Here is a 17,705-nt window from a genome sequence, read left to right on the forward strand (position 1 = left end):
TCCAGCTTTTTTTTCTTTCCCATTTGCATGGAAATTTTTTTTCCATCCCTTCACTTTCATCCTAAATGTGTGTCTTTTGTTCTGAGGTGGGTCTCTTTTGGACAGCATGTAGTTGGGTCATGTTTTTGTATCCATTCGGCTACCCTATGCCTTTTGATTGGAGCATTTAGTCCATTTACATTTAAGGTTATTATTGATAGGTACTTATTTATTGCCATTTTAATTCTGTATGCCTAGGTTTCTCTCTGTATTTACTTTTTCTCATTACAGCAATCCCTTTAGCATTTCTTGTAATGCTGTCTTGGTGGTGACGTACTCCTTTAGCCCATTTTTGTCCAGGAAGGTCTTTATTTGACCTTTTATTTTGAATGATAGCCTTACTGGATATAATAGTAATCTTGGTCTCAGATCCTTGCTTTCCATTATCTTGAGTACTTCATGCCATTCCTTTCTGGCCTGTAGAGTTTCTGATGAGGAATCAGGTGTCAGCCTTATGGGAGCTCCTATGTAATTAACAGTTTTCTTTTGCTGCCTTTAAGATTCTCTCTTTGTCTTTAATTTTTGGCATTTTAATTATTATGTGTCTGCACATGAGCCTGTTTGGGTTCTTCTTGCTTTGGGTTCTCTGTGTTGCCTGAACTTGTGTGACTTTTTCCTTTAACAAGTTAAGGAAGTTTTCTGCCATTATTTTTCAAACACGTCCTCTATCCTTTCTCACTTTCTGCCTCTTCTGGCACACATACTATTCTAAAATTGTTACTTATCACGTTGTCCCACAGTTCCTTTAATCTGTCCTCCTGTTTTTTAATTTTTTATTTTTGGTTCTCTGATAGAGTGATTTTTTTCAACCCTGTCTTTTAATTCACTGATTTGATCCTCAGTTTACCCTAATCTGGTGTGTATTCCTTCCAATATGTTGTTTATTTGTGCTATGTCATTCTTTATTTCTGTTTTCATAGTTACTATGTCTTTTCTCATGCTGTTGAGCATCTTTACCATCATAACTCTGAACTCTGTTTCAGATAAATTTCTTATCTCTGCTTCATTAATTTCTTCTGGAGAATTCTCTTGTTCTTTCATTTGGAGATTGTTTCTTTGTCTCCTCATTTTGGCTGCCTGTTAGGGTTTTTGACTATTAGGTAGATCCTCTACACCTTTCAATCTCTAGTGCAGGACAATGTCAACAGCTGTTTCTGACTAATTAGATCAGGCAAAGACTCAAAGCCTCTGCCTACAGACTATAGGATTTCCACTTGAATTGCCCCACTTGCAATTGTCCTCAAGCGTGGCGAGAGTTCTTTTCAACAGGTTGAAGCAGTTGCTTCTGCCTGGAAGCTTAATTGTTACTTTTAGTCACTTCAGTGGCCTCAGGGCAAGGTGTTTTCCAATAGGGCGGATCAACTGTTTTACACAGGCAAGGCAAATGTCTGTGTGGGAAAGATGTCCTCCACTGTGTGATGGAATGAATCAGACAGAAAACCAGGGGTGTCTGCCTTCTGAGCTCTAACCCCTGAGTCCCCAGTCCTGGCTTCTGCTCACACAGCTCCAGTCCACTCTGCTCTCTCTCTGCAGGAGCACAAAGTGGGTAGCTTCACAGGGAATTTTGTGCGTTGGCCCTCTAAGATAAGAGAGTGCCTGAATTTCCAGCTGATGCTCTCTGGTTGACAGCAACCCCCCTGCTTTTCTTAGCCAGATGTTATGTGGGTACCCTTCTCAGCTTTGGTGCTCTCTGCTGGGGGCCCAGTTTGGCGATTAGATCCCAGATTTCTCAGTGGTAACCTCCCTACACCTGAGCTATCTATCTGGGACTTCAGTTGCTATCTGTGAGCTTTCGGCCAGCCCTTTTGCACCACTGCCCCTCCTACCAGTCTATGTGGTCTCCACTTTTGGTCCTTGTGTATTAAGATTCTCTCCAGCAAGTCTTCTATTGATTATTCAGGAAGTTTTTCTGTATTTTAGTTGTAATTCCAGTTTGTTTCTGGGAGCCTGTCCATGCAGCATCCACTTACTCTGCCGCCATTTTTAATCCTCCATGAAGTCTTTCTTGGTTGAACGGAAATGAGAATGTTGGCTTATTCACTTAAATGTGGTATGGAAATTATAGTTGAATTTTCTATGTATTAAAATATAAGTGGAGCCGAAACCAGTTTGGCTCAGTGGATAGAGAGTCGGCCTGCGGACTGAAAGGTCCCGGGTTCGATTCCGGTCAGGGGCACGAACCTTGGTTGCGGGCACATCCCCAGTGGGGGGTGTGCAGGAGGCAGCTAATCGATGTTTCTCTCTCATCGATGTTTCTAAATCTCTATCTCTCCCTTCCTCTCTGTAAAAAATCAATAAAATATATATTTTAAATAAAGATATATTTCTTAAAAAAATATATAAGTGGAATCTGTGATCTGGTTTGTTATGTAATTTCTACCTAGTCTGTTGTTATTTTTTAGTAAATCTTTATTGTTCAGATTATTACAATTGTTCCTCTTTTTTCCCCCCATAGCTCCCCTCTACCTGGTTCCTACTCCACCCCATGCCCTTACCTGCCCCCCACTGTCCTCATCCATAGGTGTACGCTTTTTGTCCAGGCTCTTCCCGCACCTCCCACACCCTTTTCCCCCCGAGAATTGTCAGTCCACTCCCTTTCTATGCCCCTGATTCTATTATATTCACCAGTTTATTCTGTTCATCAAATTTTTTATTCACTTGATTTTTAGATTCACTTATTGATAGACATGTATTTGTTGTTCATAATTTTTATCTTTACCTTTTTCTTCTTCTTCCTCTTCTTAAAGATTACCTTTCAGCATTTCATATAATATTGGTTTGGTGGTGATGAACTCCTTTAGCTTTTTCTTATCTGTGATGCTCTTTATCTGCCCTACAATTCTGAATGATAGCTTTGCTGGGTAGAGTAATTTTGGTTGTAGGTTCTTGCTATTCATCACTTTGAATATTTCATTCTTTTTTTTTTTTTCCACTTTGAATATTTCTTGCCACTCCCTTCCGGCCTGCATAGTTTCTGTTGAGAAATCAGCTGACAATCATATGGGTGCTCCCTGGTAGGTAATTAACTGTTTTTCTCTTGCTGCTTGTAATATTCTCTCTTTGTCTTTTGCCCTTGGCATTTTAATTAGGATGTGTCTTGGTGTGGTCCTCTTTGGATTCCTTTTATTTGGGGTTCTGTGTGCTTCCTGGACTTGTAAGTCTATTTCTTTCACCAGGTGGGGGAAGTTTTCTGTCAGTATTTCTTCAAATAGGTTTTCAGTATCTTGCTCTCTTCTTTTCTTCTGGCACCCCCATAAGTCAGATGTTGGTACGCTTGAAGTTGTCCCAGAGTCTCCTTACACTATCTTCAAACTTTTGGAGTCTTTTTTCTTTTTGCTTTACCGGCTGAGTGTTTTTTGCTTCTTTGTATTTCAAATCTTTGACTTTATTCTTGCGGTCCTCTAGTCTGCTGTCAAGTTTCTGTATAATATTTTTTATTTCAGTCAGTGTATGTTTAATTTCTAGTTGGTCCTTTTTCATATTCTCGAGGGTCTCGCTAAATTTATCGGCCTTTCCTAGGAAATTCTTGAAAAATCTTATAACCGTGGTTTTGAACTCTATATCCAGTCTTTTGTTTTCCTCCATTTCTTTCATTTGTGATCTGTTTCTTTGTCTCTGCATTTTTGCTGCTTTCCTGAGTTGGTAGAGTAGCTTTGTGTGGTAGGGGTCCTCTAGGGCACAGTGGCTCAGCCTCCCAAGTTACCTGAGGTGGACACTCTTGGTGCACCCCTTTGTGGACTGTGTGCTCAGCCTTGTAAAGTCTTGATTGTTGTTGGTATCACTGGGAGGAATTGACCTCTAGGCCAATTGGCTGTGAGGATTAGCTGTGTCTACACTGGGAGAACTGTGCTGGAGACACTCTTATGAGACAAGACTTGCAAAATTACAAAAGCCTCTGTGCTCAGCTTGGATGGGGCGGAGTTTCAGGGCGGAGCAGACAGCCTTGGTTTCCCATCAGCCCTGCCCTATGAGGCCCCTGGGTCTCAGTGTCCCTTGGTAATTGCTGCAAGCACCTCTGAGAGAAAGCTGCCCTCAAGTTTCACCCGCTGCCAGATAGTCCAGTTTCTCCCCAAATGAGTCAGGGTTCCCAGAAATTTGCCCAGAACTGGAGTTCAGCGCAGTCGGGAGCTTCCGACTCCCTCCCGCTTTAGAAAGCCAGCTGCGCACTCAGCCGCCCATGCATTCAGCAGTCCGCCCTCTCGGTGCGCGCGCGCCTCCGGACCTCTGCCTTCCGCAGCTCCCGAGTCTCAGTGTGCTTTCTCTTTTCCTAACAGTCCATATTCCCCCCGAATGAGTCTGGTTTCCCAGCGTCTCACCCGGGACTGGAGTTCAGTGCAGTCGGGAGCTTCCTTCTCCCTCCCGCTTTAGAAAGCCAGCCGCGTACTCAGCCGCCCGTGCACACAGCTGCCCGTCCTCTCCGCGTACGAGTCTCCATACCTCAGCCTTTTGCAGCTCCTCTGAGTATCAATGTGCTTTCCTCTTTTCTTCTAGTTGTAGAATTTCCATTCAGCCAGCTTTCCTGTGGTTCTGGATGGTGTCCGTTTTGTCTTTTAGTTGTAGTTTTGATATTGTTGTGCGAGGCAGCAGTTTAGGTGTTTATCTATGCCACCGTCTTGGTTTCTCCCCCCAAGTCTGTATTTCTGATTGAAATTCTCATTTTGAGGTAAATATATTTCGTATTAAGTTGTGGCCTTTTTTTTTTTTAATTTTAAATCCTCACCTGAGGATATGTTTATTGATTTTAGAGAGGGAGGAAGGAAGAGAGAGTGAGAGAGAAAGAGAAAAAAACCCTCAATGGTTGCCTCCTGTAGGTGCCCGGACCCGGGACTGAACCCGCAACCTAGGTATGTGCTGCAACTGGGAATCAAATCTTTAAAAATAAGAGATTAAATGATCTGTAGATCTCTAACACTTGAATTCTTTGATTACATAATTAAAAAAAAATGATTTTAGAGAGAGAAAAGGAGGGATGAAGTGTGGCGAGTGGAGAGAGAGAGAGAGAGAGAGAGAGATCTTTTGCCTCCCTTGTACATTGGGTATGTGCACTGACTAGGAATTGAACCCATCACCTTTCGGTGCATGGGACAATGCTCCAAACAACTGAGCCACACCAGCCAGGATTGATGATATACTTTTTAAAAAGTTAATACACAGTAAAAGGGGTTATTTTTTTAAATACCATTTCATGAATTTTAATATATGTAATATGTTCCTCTAACCACCACTGCAATCAGGAAAAGCAACAGTGCTATCTCTTTGTAGTCACACTATTTGCACTTCATATCTCCTGGCTACCACTGGTCTGTTCTCTGTCACTGTAGTTTGCTTTTCAAGTTTATCATATAAATAGAATCATAAAGTACATAACCTTTCAACACTTACTCTTTCTTTTATATATGTATATATGCTATATATACATGTATATGTGTGTGTATATATATGTGTGTGTGTGTATGTATGTATGTGTGTGTGTGTGTGTGTATATATATATATATATATATATATATATATATATATATTTCAGAGAGGAAGCAATAGAGAGAGAGAGAGAGAGAGAAAGAAAGAGAGAGAGAGAGAGAGAGAGAGAAACATCCATGATAAAAGAGAATCGTTTATCTGCTGCCTCCTGCATGCCCACTAATGAGAATCGGGCCTGCAACCCAGGCATGTGCCCTTGACCATAATTGAACCAGGGACCCTGCAGTCCTCAGTGCGACGTTCTATCCACTGAGCTAAACTGGTTAGGACAACACTGACTTTTTCGCTCAAGCTATTGGTTTTTTATATTTATCCAGGTTTTTGCACTTATCACAAATTCACTCTTTTTTATTGCAGAGTAGTAGTACATTGTATAGATGTACTGCAGTTTGTTTATTCATTCACCAAGAACATTAGGGTTGTTTTCCAGTTTTTGGAAATTTTCAGCACAGCTGCTATAACTACTCATGAATAGTTTTTTGTGTGAACATGTTTTCAGTTCACTTTGGTAAATACTTAAAAGTGTGATTGCTAAGTCATATGTTAGAGTATATTTAGCATTATACACAGCTGCCAGAACATTTTCCAGAGTGGTTATAGCATTTTTTATTCTCACCAGCATATATGAGAGTTCCAGTTTTTCATAGCCTCTCCAGCACTTGTTATTATTAATATACTAGAGGCCCGGTGCACAAAATTTGTGCACGGTGGGTGTGTGGGGGGGTGTCCCTCAGCTCAGCCTGCACCCTCTCCAATCTGGTATCCCTCTCACAATCCAGGACTGCTGGCTCCCAACTGCCTGCCTTCCTGATTGCCCCTAACCACTTCTGCCTGCCAGCCTGATCACCCCCTAACCACTCCGCTGCCAGCCTGATTGATGCCTAACTGCTCCCCTGTCAGCCTGTTTGCCCCCAACTTCCTTCCTCTGCCGGCCTGGTCACCCCTAACTGCCCTCCCCTGCAGGGTTGATCGCCTCCAACTACCCTCCCTTGCTGGCCTGGTCCCTCACAACTGCCCTCCCTTGCAGGCCTGGTGCCTCCCAACTGCCCTCCCCTGCTGGCCATCTTGTGGTGGCCATCTTGTGTCCACATGGGGAAGGATCTTTGACCACATGGGGGCAGCCATATTGTGTGTTGAAGTTATGGTCAATCTGCATATTACTCTTTTATTAGATAGGATAGGTGCCTGGTGCACGGGTGGGGGCTAGCTGGTTTGCCCTGAAGGGTGTCCCGGATCAGGGTGGGGGTTCCCTTGGGGCATGGGGCGGCCTGAGCGAGGGGCCTGTGTTGGTTTGCAGGCCAGCCACGCCCCCTGGTGACCCAAGCGGAGGTCCTAGTATCTGGAATTTAGTTACCTTCTACAGTTGAAACTTTGTAGCCTAGAGTGGAGCCAAGCCTTCTGCTTGCTCTGTGGCAGCAGCCATTTCTGTTGGGGTTAATTCACCTTCTATAATTGAAACTTTGTAGCCTGGACTGGAGGCCTAGGCCGGCCAGGGCAGGTGGAAAGCTTGGCTTCCTACATCGCCTGGGGCAACCCTAGCCTGCTCTCTCCAGCTCCGTGGCTGCCGCCATTTCTGTTTGGATTTGTTTACCTACTATAATTGAGACTTTGTAGCCTTGAGTGGAGGCTTAGGCTGGCAAGGGCAGGTGGAAAGCTTGGCTTCCTCTGTTGCCTGGGAAATTCAAGCTTCCCTCCTGCTCTCTGTGGCTTAAGCCATCTTGGTTGGGTTTATTTGCATACTCACTCTGATTGGCTGGTGGGCGTGGCTGGAGGGTGTAGCGAAGGTATGGTCAGTTTGCATATTACTCTTTTATTAGGTAGGGTATTTTTAACCAGTCTAACAAGTGTATAATGATTGGCGATATACATTATTGTAATCAGAGGGAGGAAAGAGGAAAAATAAAGTAGCACCATCTTAAGGAAAAGTTATGAAATAACTGTGTATGCCCTGGGTACAGAGTTTTGTACGAAATGAAGTCTTTTCTACTAGGAGATGTAAGGTGCAGTTTTCAAACATTAACCCTTTGCACTCGCTTGCTTTTTTCTCGATTCCTTTATTCTAATGCTAACCATGTCGAGTCACACTCGACATCCGAGTGCAAAAGGTTAAGATCTATATATTTGAAAGGCTAAGCGATCGGCCAACTGGCCGGTAGGTATGATGCACACTGACCAACAGGGGGCAGACGCTCAACACAGGAGCTGCCGAACAACAATAACTTTGTAGAGTGTCCTCTCGCAGTCTGGGACCCCTTGGGGGATGTCATACTGCCGGTTTTGGCCCAATCCCCACAGGCCAGGCCAAGGGACCCCACCTGCCAGAGGAACCCCGCTCACTCTGTAGACGTCCTTCAAGCCCCAGTGCCACCCAGATGTGGCCGGCCAGGGAGGAACCATGGGAGGTTGGCTCCAGGGCATGTATAGCCCGTCTCGCCCAGTCCTGCCCTGCCAGCCACCTTCTTATTAATTTTCTTAAAATGTGCACAGATCTGTGCACTGGGCCTCTAGTTTAATATAATAGATACAAGCAGTTCTGAATCTTTAATTTGATTTTAGAGAGAGGAGAAACATGGATTTGTCTCTACTCATTTATGCACATTTTGTTGTCTACTCATTTATGCACATTCATTGGTTGATTCTTGTATGTGCCCTGACTGAGGAACAAACCTGCAACCTTGGCATATGGGACAATGCTATAACCAACTGATATACCCTGCCAAGGCCAATTCTAAAATTGTTAATGCCTTGCTTGCTTATTTCACCATAAGCAAAAAAAAAAAAACATATTACAACCCACAATTTTATCCACGTACTTTTGGTAAAATAATAATAAAACTAAACCAGAGATTGTACCAGCTATAAAATATTTCAGCAAAATTAATTCAGTTGGTGACATCTGACAAAGGTTATCCTGAGTACTCAAAATAGCTGGTTAATCATCCATTAATAATAAGTGAGCATTCATTATAATCTGAGCAGGTTCCAGATGTCTTTATAAGGTAAGCATATCTGGTTAAACAAGAACGTTAGATTTTAGGGGAAATATAAACTGTTAATATAACTGTAACACATGGCAAGATTCTGGAGAAGTTTATTTTTAAAATACCAGTTTATAAGTATCAAGCGAAAACCAAAATGTTGACCAGTGAACAGTAACTAAGAGACTTACAGATGACAGTTTGTGAAGGAGATAGATTAGCTAGTGCTTCAGCATGCTACTACTTTTACTAGTTTAGATTTGGCTAGGTTTACTTCAACTATATTTTCTCCTTTTTTTTTTTTTTTACTCAGTAAATAGCTTCAGTCCAGAAGCAGGATCACTTGATGAATATTGAGCATTGAGAGTCAGTTGTCTATATAATAAAGACTAAAGATTATATGATCTGAGATCTCATCCCAGCTGAAGCATTACATAGTTGTGTGGTTATATGCCACTTTCAACCCCTTCAGGCCTTGTTTTTCTTATTTGAGACCCATGTTAGAGATGGAATCTAAAGGTTTGGTACTTGACATATAGACTTACATTGGAGAGCAAAAGTAGAAAGAAAGGGAGGCATCTATAGTAAAAGTCAGGTTTTATTTATGGATTACTAGAGTCATGCCATTAACAGGACAGAAAACAAACAGAAAGATTTACTAGTAGAAGTAGTGTTCCAGGAAAGAAGAGTTCAATTTTAAATACGATTAGAAGAAAAGCCAATAGGACATTCAAGTAATATCCATAAGGTTATAAATTACCAGATGAAGTCCAGAAAACCCATCTTGGCTTGAAATACCACTTTGGAAGTACCAGAAAATATGATGTGGTTAATTCGAATCTACTTAATTCCACTTGATTTATATGCCATTGGTGTTTATATTCTAGTTCTACTTTATCTTCAGTTTCACAAATTAGATCTAATTATATCGTCTTATATAGTCATTGTTAGTTTACAATTGCCTACATATTTATCATTTTCTTTGTCCATTTCTTCATACTTCGCAGACCTTCTAGAATTTTCTTTTTCTTTCTAAAGGTATAGACTGTAGAAAGATATTCTTCCTCATATACAATTCTAGGTTATTTTCTCTCAGCACTTGGAAACTGTTATTTCAGTCTTCCACTGTTATTGAGGAGGAGGCAGCTGTAGTCTAATGGTTGAAGCCATGTAGATAATGTCTTTTCTCCCTAGTTTCTTTAAGATATTCTGTCTTCAGTGTTCTGGTCTTTGAGAAAAATTTTTTATATTTCCTTTCATTAGATCTGCTTGGGATTTTTGTTTCCTGAATCTGAGATTTGTGTATTTCATTAATTATGGGAAATGCTTAGCTCCCTTTTTTTTTTTTTTTAAGTAATGCAATTTCTGTATTCCCTCTATTCTTTCATTTTGGAACTCCAATTGGATGCATGACCATTTCTCCAAGTCTGTCTCCATTTCTCTAATACTCCTTTTACCTGTGTCCAGTTTGCTCTTGATCACATATATTGTATTTCTAATATATAGTGTGCCCCAAAAAATGTATATACACTTTTACAGCTGATAGCTCAATTGATGTTTCTTTCTCTTCAGATTTAAACCATTGAAATATATAATTATTCAAAGTGTATATACATTTTTGGGGCACCCTGTATATATTTTAATACTGGAAGTTCTATTATTATAATCTTGGTAATTTTTGATAGTGTCTTGCCTCAAACATTCTTTGATACTCCTTATATTTAGTTTTCATATTAAATACACTTTATTTCACAGTCTGTATATGGTAATGACAATAAGTAAAATCCTTGTCATACTACTATAGGTCTTTCTTACTCGTGATTTTTTTTTTTTTCCCTGTCTGAGCTTTGTGATTTCTACTGTGTGTATATTTTCACTGGAAACTCTGGGGGAATTATTTTAGGTCTGGATTTAAAGTGTCTTCTTTCAAAGAGGATGTGCATTTCTGTAAGATGCCTGGAAGCATTACCAACCTGAATCCAGTTAACAGAAAATTTTAACTTAAGATAATATGATTTCCTGCCTCTAAACTATGAGAACAGTAGGAATTTTAAAAGAATACCATTATTTCTCCCCCCAGGCACCCCAAGCCAAAGACAAGTCAAGAAGTAATTTAGCCATTTATAGATGGCACTGTTTGAGGTTCTTGTATATACAGTCAGATTTTCCCTGATCTGATTGCCCACTTTGTAGAGTTCTTAGAACCCAAATTTTATTCCATAAGGATGAGGAACTAGCGAGTCTCTTTTTAAAATCAGAAAAGCAAAAAGCTACAGATGTCTAGTTATATATATCATGGGATTGGGTCACATCACTGCCTTGCCCCTAGCCCCCAACTGCAAGTGAGACTGAGAAATCTTGTTTTTTTTTTCTCCTGCTTAACCTGCTTCTTACTTCAAGCAAAAGAGAAGACACTGAGCATGAAGTTTTAAGTTAGCTTATAGTGTCAGGCACTTAAAGTTTATAAATACTATTATTTACATTCTTCTACAATTCTGTAATAAATTTAAGGAGTCTTGTAGCACTTTGAATTTTATTGGTAACTAGTGGCCTGGTGCATGAAATTCGTGCATGGGGGTGGGGGAGTTGTTTCTCAGCCCGGCCTGCACCCTCTCCAATCTGGGACCCCTCGAAGGATGTCCTACTGCCAGTTTATAGGGATCGGGCCTAAACCGGCAGTTGGACATCCCTCTCACAATCTGGGACTGCTGGCTCCTAACTGCTCACCTGCCTGCCTAACTTACCTGATTGCCCCTAACCTCTCTGCCTGCCGGCTTGCTCGCCCCCAACTGCTCTCCCACTGCCGGCCTGCTTGCCCCCAAATGCCCCCCGAGCCAGCCTGATCACCCCCAACTGCCCCCCCATGCCAGTGTGCTCGCCCCCAAGTGCCTCCCCTGCCAGCCTGCTCACCCCCACCTTCCCTCCCCACTGGCCTCCTTGCCCCCAACTGCCTCCCTGCTGGCCTGCTCACTCCAAACTGACCCCCACTGATGGCCTGCTTGCCCCCAACTGGCCCCTCTGCTGGTCTGCTTACCCCCAACGGCCCCGCCCCCCACCAGGCTGATCACACACAACTGTCGACCCATCCTGGCCTGATCACAACAACTGCCCTCCCCTCTTGGCCTCTAACTGCCTCTACCTCGGCCCCGCCACCATGGCTTTGTCCAGAAGAACGTCTGGAAGGTCTCCCAGTCTAATTAGCATATTACCCTTTTATTAGTATAGATAGAGGCCTGGTGCATGGGTAGGGGCCGGCTGGTTTGCCCTGAAGGGTGTCCCGGATCAGGTTTGGTGTCCCGCTGGGGTGCCTGGCCAGCCTGGGTGAGAGGCTGAGGGCCGTTTTTAGGCTGGCCACACCCCCTTTAGGATGGGGGTCCCCGCTGGGGAATAAAGGAATCGAGAAAAAAGCAAACGAGTGCAAAGGGTTTAAGGTATTTTTCACTGAGTTTACAATATAAGCTTGATATATCCTTGATATCCTTTCACATAAACTATCCTTACACCTTCTTTTAGCTTTCATTGTTTTAAAAAGTCTGCTGTCACTCTGATAGCTCCTTTAAAGGCACCTTTTGCCGAAACCGGTTTGGCTCAGTGGATAGAGCGTCGGCCTGCGGACTGGAAGGTCCCAGGTTCGATTCCGGTCGAGGGCACGTACATTGGTTGCGGGCACATCCCCGGTAGGGGGCGTGCAGGAGGCAGCTGGTCGATGTTTCTCTCTCATCGATGTTTCTAGCTCTCTATCCCTCTCCCTTCCTCTCTGTGAAAAATCAATAAAATATATTTTAAAAAATAAATAAATAAAGGCACCTTTTCTTTGGCTGCTCTTAAGATTTTCTCTTTGATTATTTTGAAGTTTTACCATGATGTGTCTAGGTGGGGATTCCCCCTCCCCAAACACATACACACATTATACAAATGGGTGAGATCCCAATAAGCCCATCATTAAGTTAGAAATATCCTAAGTAAAAAATGCATTTGATACACTTAACTTACCAAACATCATAACTTAGCCTCAAAAATATTAGCCCACACTTGGATAAAATCATCTAACACACTGAATACAGTGGAGAATATCAGTTGTTTACACTCAAGATAACATGGATGACTGGGAGATGTGTCTTACCGATGCTGCCCAGAATCATGAGAGTATCGTACCACATATCATTAGCTCAGGAAAAGATCAAAATTCAAAGTTCAGTTTCTGCTAAGTACATACTGCTTTCCCCCATCAAAAAGCCAAAAAATTGTAAGTCAAACCAGCATTAATTTGGAGATTGTATATTTCTGCTTGGAGTTGATTGGATATCTTGAATCTATGTATTGGTTTCTTTTATATGCTTTGGAAAATTTGTAGTCATTATCTCGTTGCATACTTGTCTTTGAATCATCATTTTTCTCCTTTTCTTCTGAGCCATAATAAGATATATTTGTTTTTCTTTTTGCCCTTTGTGTCTCTTAACCCCTCATTTCCTGTCTCGTCCCCATTTTTTAGAGAAGGGGATAGGAGAGACATCGATGTGAGAGAAAAATATTTATCAGTTGCCTCCCGCACTCACCCCAACCAGGAATTAGAACCACAACCTGGATATGTGCCCTGACTGGGAATTGCGCCCATCACCTTTTAGTGTACAGGACAACACTCCAATCAACTGAGTCACATTGGCCAGGGCATTCTTCACCCCATTTTTAAATGGACTTGTTTTTCAGAATTAATCTGCTATTTTTCTGTCATGTATGTATATAAAAGGCTAAGCGACCGGCCGGTAGGTATGACGCACACTGACCACCAGGGGGCAGACACTCAACGCAAGAGCTGCCGAATGACAACAACTTTGCAGAGTGCCCTTTCGCACTCCGGAATCCCTCAGGGGATGTTGGACTGCCGATTTCGGCCCGATCCCTGCAGTCCAGGCCGAGGGACCCCACCTGCTGGAGGGACCCCGCTCCCTCCACAGACACCCTTTGAGCCCTGGTGCCGCCCCAGGTGCGGCCAGCCAGGGAGGGATCGCAAGAGGTTGGCTCCAGGGCGTGTCCAGCCCATCTTGCACAGTCCCACCCCGCTGGCCATCTTCTAATGAATTTCCTTTCAATGTGCACAAATCCATGCACCGCGCCTCTAGTATAATATATTAAACTCATCCATTACAATAGTTATGAATAAGTCCCAGCACTCCATATGGAAAACAAACCTGAAAATAAATCATTATAATACTATATTATACATAGTTCCATGAAGGGATGAAAATGTACTTTGAAGACATATTAGAAAGAACACCTGATCAGATTGGGGATGATTAGAGGTTTCCTGAAAAAAAATAATGTCTAAGATGAGTTGAAAATAATATGGAGGAAGTCAAGTGCATTGCTTTTTCAGAGGAAAAGAGATATAAATTATTTTTTAACTGAGCGTAGAATTTGACAGGAAATTAGTAATGGACAGTTAACTTAGACCTAGTCAGTATAAGGCCTTTAATGCCTAGCTATGAAGGTGAAACTTTATTTGGACCCTATTTAATCTAGTATATAAATATTATATTAAAGCCTTTTTATTGAATTGGTATACAACATACATTTTAAAATTGTATGATACTATTTAGAAAGTTAAAAGTATGAATAATTATTGTGATATACTCCCCTTCCCATCCCACCCAAAAGCTAGTTTGGTAATTATAGCAGTAGATGGAAATTTATTATTAGTCTTAATCATAAGGTATAGTTTTAAGTGGCAAAGTATGCACTTAAGAGTCAATGTAGCCCTAGCCAGTTTGGCTCAGTGGATAAAGCGTCAACCTGTGGACCAAAGGGTTCTGGGTTTGATTCCAGTCAAGGGCTCATACCTTGGTTGCAGGCTCCTCCCCAGCTTAGGCCCTGGTCCAGGAGGCAATCAATTGATGTGTTTCTCTCACATCGATATTTCTCTCTGTCTCTCTATCTCTTCCAGTCTCCCTAAAAATCAATGGAAAAATATCCTTGGGTGAGGATTAACAAACAAAAAAAAAAAAAGAGAGAGAGAGAGTCAATTTAACATTTGCTCTTGTAATTTAAAGGCAGTTCTTAAGAGTGGCAAAAATAATTTCATCTTATAGAATTCTTTTAAATTTATTGTTTTGAATGAAGAGGACATTAATTGGGAGTTCTGGTTACCTCTGTTTGGAAATGTTTCACTATGGAAAAAAGTATTAAACAAATATGCTGGTAACCATATGTTTTGTATGTTGCAGCTTAACATATCTATAAGAAAGAAAACTGGAGAGAAGAAAAGTAGGAGGTTAAATGGGAAAATGGGTGAAATTTGAGGAAAACAGCAAAGTTGTTCTCTAATTTCTAAATGAGTAAAAAGTGGGCTTTATAAAACAAGGTATAGCAAAGGTTAAATTTCTGCCTCAGCACACACACTTTTGTGCCCTTTGTAAATTACTTAACCTCTCTGAGCTTCTGCGTGTGTTTCTTTTATTTGTAGAATGAGGTTATGTTACAAACCTTTGTGAGCTCCTTTGAAGATTAAATGAGCAGAAATACAGCTACTTAACTGAGCCCTGACATGTAATTTTATTGAGCCCTAAACATTGGTCTAAGACTGTACCAGCTTTATCTTCACAATAGCCCCCAATTGTGGCTGAAAAAATGACAACACAGAAATGTTAAGTGTATGATCAAGACCATACCAATAAGTAGCAGCCAGAGGATTCCAACGAAGACATTTTGACCTTAAGAACCATTACCATTAATTGTATTTCTTATGTTCTTGTAATTCTTAGGACATACTTTTTCATGAAAAGTGATAGATATTTTAATACCATTACAAATTCCCAGACTATTAGAATCAGTAGGTATTTAATGTCTTAGTACAACCTGCTTTAATGTGCAAGAATTTCTTATTTAGCATCTTTAATAGATTGCAATCTAGCTTTGTAAATGCTTCCAAAGTCAAGGAATTTTATTAATAGTAAAGCAAACCGTCTCATTGTTAGATAACTCAAAATGTAAGGGATTTCTCTTTATCCTCTGATAAAATTTTTGTCCTCGCTGGTTTTACCCATTGGGTCTAATGGACAGCTACTTTTATAGACAAATGTTTAAATGATTAGGCAACAATTTCTCTTTCTCATCCTATTCTAAATACCATTATCTATCCAACAACACATAGCCATACCTGTTTTTGACTGAGGGCCTTCTACTCTGAATGCATTCTAGTTCTTTTTAAAAATGTGCTTATTGCCCTAGCTGGCTCAGTGGATGGAGTGTCGGCCTGCAGACTGAAGGGTCCTGGGTTTGATTCTGGTCAAGGGCACATGCCCAGGTTGTGGGCTCGATCCCCAGTGTGGGGTGTGTAGGAGGCAGCCTATCAATGATTCTCTCTCATCATTTATGTTTCTATCTCTCTCTCTCCCTCTCCCTTCCTCTCTGAAATCAATAAAAATATATATATTTTAAAATGTGCTTGTTGTTTGGCCTGCGTGGCTCAATTGTTGAGAATCGGTCTATAAACCAGGAGGTCACAGTTCAATTCCCGGTCAGGGCACATGCCAGGGCTACAGGCTCGATTCCCAGTAGGGGGAGTGCAGGAGGGTTCGGGTCAGTGATTCTCTTTCATTAATGGTTCTCTCCACCATCCCTCTCTGAAATCAATAAAAATATGTTTAGAAAAAAATGTGCTTATTATAAATTATATACCAGGTTTTGTGTGGTTTTGATTTCTGTAACATTTATGTAAAAAAAAAAAAGGTAAGAAAACCTGTTCACAGGTCTGAATACACTTAACTGTTTAGTCATTGCTATGATGTGCAATTTATGGACTCAGCAGAGACATGCTTACACTTCCTACAGTGACTACTAATTAATGTTTATTGAATATTTACATTGCACTATGTCCTTTTGTAAGCTTTTATATATAACTTAATTAATCACAGTAATCCTGTGAGATTGATGCTTTTTCACTATTTAACAAATGAAGAAAGTGAGGCACAGTGTTGTTTGTTAAGTAACTTACCCCATATTATATGGTTTGTACTGAATCTGAGCATCAATTGAGATTCAAACCTAGGCATTCTTAACAATTATAGCAAATACATGTCTAATTTGGGCTGCTTTAACAAAATACCATAGACTAGGTGGGTTAAAAAAACAAATTTGTTTCTAAAAGTTCTAGAGGCTGGGAATTTCCAGATCTCAAGGTGCTAGCATAATCAGAATTCTGGTGAAGGTCCTCTTCCTGCTTAGTATATGGAGTCTTCTCACTGTATCCTAACAAGACAGAGAGAGACCATCCTCAATACCTAATTCCCAAAAGACTCACCTCCAAATTACCATCACATTTCAGCTCCAACATGTGACTTTTGGGGGAAACACAAAAATTCTGTCCATAACAATATGTTACATAGTTCCTTTGTGAGCCTTTCTGAAATCTTACCTACCTTATATATCAGTTTTCTATAAGAATTGTCATGTAGAAAATCAACCTTTGAAGTGACTCATTTGTAATTTGGAAAATTCAGTTACAATAGAAACCTTTCTTGATTAATTTCCACTAATAATTGTGACTTTGCCTGTTTCCTGATGTGTAAAATGTGAATTAATACTTATTTTAAGTATTAATATGCATATATACACATGCATATAGTTGTATGTGTATAATTATACTGTCATATGTGTAAGTTTGTGCACATATACACAGGCTAGTATAATTGTTTACAAGGTTTTTAAGTACCAAAAGCAGCGAGGCACAGCAATTACTAAGATTGACTTAGTAGATGTTTAACCTAGAACAAGGTTTTTAACCTCTTTTTGCCCTGGTTTTCTTTTCTGTAATATGGGTATAATGTTCCTTTTAGGGCTGTTTATGAGGATTAATGGGTCTATAACGCACTTAGATCGGGATTTAACAACTTATAAATTAGTATATTAATGATGAAATAGTACTATATTATACCAATATCTAGCATAGCACCTGTATTTTTTTAAGTTAATGAACAAATTATGTTTAAATGTTTCTGAAGTAGTAAATTTTTTAAAAGAGTGTAAAATGAAATATACTAGTATTCATTAAAATCAGTAAGTCACATCATCTTTTATTGCAGAGGAGAGAAAGAAACCCTAAAGAACAAAGGTTAAGTAACTTGAAGATTATGCAGTTTTCCAGTGATTATCAAGTTACTTGTAACTAAACCAGCTCTGGTACCCTGGTCTTTAGTCTTCTAGCTTCTTTTTCCC

General features: G+C 40.6%; 1 protein-coding gene across 1 annotated transcript in view; it reads left to right on the forward strand.

Moving 5' to 3' along the window:
* Positions 1 to 17,705, forward strand: part of PKN2 (protein kinase N2) — a 150,570-nt gene that overhangs the window by 54,860 nt on the left and 78,005 nt on the right. The gene's annotated exons all lie outside the window — the stretch shown is intronic.

The sequence above is a fragment of the Eptesicus fuscus genome, chromosome 9 (genome assembly GCF_027574615.1).
Source record: "Eptesicus fuscus isolate TK198812 chromosome 9, DD_ASM_mEF_20220401, whole genome shotgun sequence".
Classification (NCBI taxonomy): domain Eukaryota; kingdom Metazoa; phylum Chordata; class Mammalia; order Chiroptera; family Vespertilionidae; genus Eptesicus; species Eptesicus fuscus.